Source organism: Phalangium opilio, unplaced genomic scaffold, assembly GCF_054372755.1.
Source record: "Phalangium opilio isolate 3A_F unplaced genomic scaffold, DU_Popi_V2 ptg000106l_1, whole genome shotgun sequence".
Classification (NCBI taxonomy): Eukaryota; Metazoa; Arthropoda; class Arachnida; order Opiliones; family Phalangiidae; genus Phalangium; species Phalangium opilio.
In genome coordinates this window covers 2,433,151-2,438,761 of record NW_028324208.1, presented here as the reverse complement: position 1 = coordinate 2,438,761, position 5,611 = coordinate 2,433,151, and the positions used below count along the sequence as shown (strand labels likewise).

The window sequence follows — 5,611 nt, the reverse complement described above, 5'->3', positions numbered from 1 at the left end:
CATTCTACCTTTTGGAAAAGGACCGGAAGACCATGACATAAACCTTCGTGCTGTATTAGGACGACTGCAAAACTCAGGCGTCACGTTGAATTTGAAGAAATGCCAATTCTCTTTAAATCGCACTGAAAAAAATGAGCGTGCTTTCGGCATTCAAAAATGATGGCGACCGTTAAATTTTGAACAAACCTCTATTGACGAATTCAGATTTAACCAGAAACATTCAATTTTGATCAAGGAGTGTTTTACGCGTTCAAAACTAACCACTAGCATACATTTTTGAACAGCTTATATATTACCAATCAAAAAAGAATCTTAATCCCATTGAATTTTGAATAACTGCCTTGCGCCAATGAAACGTTCAGACATTGTCGTTTTGGCGTTCTAATAGGATTGCATTAGTATTCAAACTAGAGCGTTTTAGGCGTTCAAATAAGAACATTTTGGAGTTTAAATGAGTTTGTTTTTCGTGTTCTAACAAGAGTGTTTTTGGCTTTAAAATAAGAGCATTATGGGCGTTCAAAGGTGTGTTTTTGATATTCAAATGAGACCGTTTTTGGCTTTATGAGTGTTCACACGGGTGCTTCATTCTGTTCAAAGGAGAGCTTTTTTGGCGTTCACGGAAGCAATTCTTGGCGAGTTTTTTGGGTGTAATATTTACAATGGTAAACATCCAGGTTAATTTAATCAAAATTTTAATATTATAATTCCACAAATCATTTTTATTATATTTTGATGTTCAAGAACATAATAATTTGCCAATTATTCAGTACCATTATTAAGTCGATTTTCTTGGCTCAGACTATTGATTTTTTCAGAAACACAAGCACACACAGACTCAAATTACGAAATATTATTAGAAAAATAGATTTGCATTTTAAAAATATAAATAAAATATTGCGACATTTTAAAATTAGCAATAAAATATTGTCACATTGTAAAAATATGTATAAAATTTAAATTTAAAAATAGGCATAAATAGGGTCACATTTTAAAAACGGGAATAAAATAGGGTTGCCGAAGTCTCAACATTATCCAAAAGAGGAGGCACTTTGGTTCCAAAATCATGAGGTATTAGCGTAAAGAATCTATTGGTGCAAGCTACTAGCAGGGCTTTCATGTTATTGACACGTTCATTTTCGAGTAAAGCCAGGAGTTCCGTCAAAACGGAATACGCCTATTCAATTTGTTTTCTCGAAAGTTTTCCTAATGGCATTTTCTTTAGAACAATTTCAAACTCCAACATGGCCTTCTTCATTTTCTCCACGTCAAAGATAAGGCGAATTTGTTCTTGGATGGCGTTGGGAAGTTTAGATCCAGATCCTACTTCAAGTTTATCTAAAGTTCCATTCTCGGCGCCATAGTCAATGTCAAGTGGATACATTTTATTAGGAACCTTTGAGGGAGTGTGGCGTAACTCCCACGGAGTTCCTGTTTTTTCTTCGTAAAGCCTTTTGAATTCGGCAACAGCTTCATACTTAGTGGCAAACTGTTCCGTCTTGTTTCCACCAATAGTAGTTCCAACACGTCCTCAGCTCCGAAACACCCAGTAATTGTTTCCTTTGTCTGACTCGAGAAGTTGAAGCTTGTAAAATGAATTAGATCCTTGAGTAATGTCGACTTTTGCGAGAACAGCGTTTAAAGCTCCTTCTTCGTTTTCTAACAAGTGTGTGATGGCTTCAAGATTTGAATCTAGTTCAACAGCTACGCTGCCTTTCACTGTCAGTTTAACTTTCGTGCTCTTTCCAGATGAGAATGTTGAGTCACATTTTCCTACAGCCGAACTTTTGAGTCTTTTTTCAGCAGCGTAAGAATTAATTCTGTCTTCAGGATTTCCACCCCAACTGGCTATGCTGTATTGTTGGATCATAAGAACTAAACTTGGAGTAGGTGGGTTTGTAGGAAAGTAACGGTCTCGCTTTATGTATTTGTAGCTGTTTAAGAATGGACATTCCTCTTTTAGGTCATCTGGAATCTGGAAAGGCTTTCTTCCTGGTAGTTTTGTTACATTTGTACATTTTCTCCTATTGCTTGCATTTCCAGTACAGTGATAACCATGATTTGAGAAAAAAAATTGTCCACCGTCACATTCTGTGCAAGGTTCAAGAGATCCAAACGTCATGATATCGGAAAGTCTATGTAGAATTTTGCTGTTTCCTGTAGGAATTTTTTGGTCGTTACATTCTAAAAGTTCCACCATTTCTTTTTTTTAAGATGATTTTTTTCAAGCGCGTCACGATGTTTATAAATTAACTGAGACTGTTCCTTAAGAATTTGCTTCTCGCCCAGATCTTCTTTAGGGACTTCCTCTTTCTTTATCTTCTTTACTGGAGTCACTTCTATTTTCTTTATTTTTTCTTTGATGGCCTTTTGATCTTCAACACCGAGTGTCTTAAATCCTGGTATTTAAGAGCCATCTTGAAAAAACTCCAAAGTTTCTTTCGCTTGTACAAAGCAATCAACGTGATACTACGCTGGTAGTGGACCAAATCGTCTAGCTTTTTCACTCTGTTTGTCAAGTTTAGAAATGCGAACTTGATCTTTTACGATTGTTTTTCCACAACCTTTACAAGAGGACCGATTACTTTTGGCTTATTCAGTTGAGAAGTCTTGAATTTCAATGGAGAAGCTTTTTCTCTATGTCCTTTAGATGAGGTTTTGCTTGAAGCAGCAGGTGCTGCTTGAGACCCACTCGAAATTTTGCTCCTTATTTTCTCTTGATCTTCCCAACGTAAATCCACAAAGTGTGAGATGTCAGCCTCAGTTGACACTCTAAACTTTGAAAAAAAGCACCGAAAATGGTACCAATTTGGAACCTGTTTCCGCAATAAGAAATTAATGTTACTCGCGTCATCAGATGCTAAATTTTGATATTTACCTTTCCATCAAACATTCGAGACCGAACAATTGCCGCCATTCTTAGCTCATCTTTAGCTATGATGCTTTTACAGCTTTTGCATGATGTCCTGCCACTTTTGGCATATTCGGTACGCCACCGTGGACCTGGATCCATTTCTAAATCATACAAAGAGGTTTGAATAATTTAGCACAGCTTGATTATTTGGTTTACTTTTTTGGTTAATGATGTATTTAAAAACCAAAACGTTATTTACGGGTCTTAGTTACAGCCGAAGTAAGATGAGACTAGAAGTAAAGAGCTCTAGCATTGGTAGATCCTGGCACTAGTGAACAAATTTGAGGATTTTATGCCGCCTGATGGGTCAAATTCTGGCAAACCTATTGATAACTCTAGTAGTGGGGTTGGCGACTAAACAGCAGACTCTTCGTTTGATAGTTCGGGTTTCTTTTCCCTAAGTCCAACGAAAAAGTGGAAACTAGACATTAGCGATGAGGGTAGACAGTTATCTTCAGCGGGTGGGAAGTTCAATAACTTAGCCTCTGATTGTAGGTGCTGTTTACATCGTATCATAACAAATTCCGAAAAAAGGATCGAGCCAAAAAACTTTCAACCCGAAATAAATGAATCATCCTCCAGTTGCCAAGGAAATGAAACTGAGTGCTAGCTGGAATTATTAGATTATGTAATCTTCCAAATATGCTACAACAATACCGGATATTACTGTATAGCTTATTCTTCAAATGGAGGATTGTTCAAATCTTGAACCAAACAATGCTAACGAAAGTTTGCCGAGCACCAGTTTCAAATTAACAGGATATGAGGGCAAAATAAGTGACACAGAAACTAATTCAAATCAAACACCCCCTAAATTCCTACAAGAAACTAAAGAAACATAAAAACACCAAGAGTTCATTAAATCAAGAAGATTTATTCGGTTTTCAGGGATTTAAATAAAACAATATCAGAAAAATTTGTGGAGTATGCTTCAAGCTTAATGTAGCAACTTCTTCCAGAAAAAAAGAAAAAAATTAGAACTCCACATAATTCAATACATAAATGAACAAATTTATTCTGAATTAAATTCTAATCAAACTTAATTTATTCTTTTGAACATAAAAAAGTTTAAATATGTATTAAATTCTAAATTAAATTCTAATCAAACTTAATTTATTCTTTTGAAGATAAAAAAGTTTAAATATGCAAATATGTATATTATTTGCTCTAAATCCACCAATAATTGTTTATTTTATTACAGTTTTCGTAATGTAATGGGTCGTAGTATCCTTAGTAATTGACATTGCCAATCAACTTCACCCTTTGGGAAATAGAAAAATTGTTGTAAAACGCATCCCTCATATCTCGTGCTAACTGACACATTTTCAGGTTTTAGTTGAAATGGCAACCGAAACACTCTCTATCTTGAGGGAAAAATTCCAACAGCATTTTGGCTACACCTTCTGCAAAACATTTGTTTAGTAGTTCAAAGCATACCATTCGGTCACGTTACGAACCTGGCTCAACTAAGTCTATAATTGAATACTCGTCTCTTAGAATTCAGTTGCTTTGTGGAATAGGGCCTCATGAAATTGGGTAGAAACTGAAACGCTTCGTGACCGACCAACATGTGGCCAACTTTCGTATCTGTGCCTGGCAACAAGTAATCCCTAGGGTAGAAAACAGTGCCATTCTCCTAGCTTCATCGAAGATCCCTCTGTCAGAACTAGAGCCATATGCAATAATATCCGCAGTCAGGAAGCGGTATTTTTGGTCAACAATAGCCGTCAAAACAATCCCTATGTCAAAGCGATAAATTATTGTATAATTTAAGTGAATGTGTTCTACATATGACGTAGAGATAATCCACTTTGTTCGTAGTGTATCATAAATTGAAGTCGGTACCGCTGGATCAGCGGAAAATATCGTCTCAACCCGATATTCAACCCTTTGACGCTCGAAAGACAGATGTTATGCAAGAATTGAATAGGGAGATGCAAATGGTTTTAAGCAACGCTTCTTTAGACGATCGCACCAAATAGGGGATTGTAAAAAAGAAAGAGGTCACGTGAAAGTGTTTTCAGTACTGCCAGATAACTTTAAAAAGAAGGCTGGACATCAGCGATTCAGCGTGGGAAATAAGGCGGTGGCACAGGGCAAATGACCAGTTTAAAAATTGCCTGGACCAGTTTAAAAATTAAATCGGAGGGGGGTCAGTGGTCCACTTGACCACTAAGAAAATTCAAGGGTTTCCAGAGTCCAGACATTAGCTAATATATTGTAATTATCCACTTCTTCAATTTAGCAGACGACGCGCCCTGGTCAGTGGTCTTGGACCAGTTTATTTATTCCAGGCCAGAGGGGTCGCTGGCCCAAGTCCAGTTTAAAAAAAATCCTTATTTCCCAACCTGGGCTGGACATATTTAAAACGTCCTACTACACCCCCTCCCCGCCCATAATCTATTTTTTTTGGTGGGACAAGGCCTAACTGAAAACTTTATTTTGTGGATTTTGGGCGCTGCAGATAATTAAACATTTTAATTTAAAACTGAAGGTGAGTTTTTCTTTTACTACGTGCAATATGAAGTACGTTTGCATTACTCATTGATGTTCATTTTTTATAAATAAAGGTCCAACTAAAGGAGCGTCTGCTCAAAGGTTCAAAGCAGCTGCACCACGTGACGAAACACTTTTCAGTGCCTTTTCCCCTATTTGTTTCCCCTCCTAATCTTTTTTACAATCCCCTATTGGTTTCTTAAA

At 36.7% G+C, this 5,611-nt stretch overlaps 1 pseudogene; it reads right to left on the bottom strand.

Moving 5' to 3' along the window:
- Positions 1-988: 988 nt before the first annotated feature.
- LOC149623945 (poly [ADP-ribose] polymerase 1 pseudogene) lies at positions 989-3,010 on the bottom strand (annotated as a pseudogene).
- Between the last annotated feature and the right edge of the window lie 2,601 nt (positions 3,011-5,611).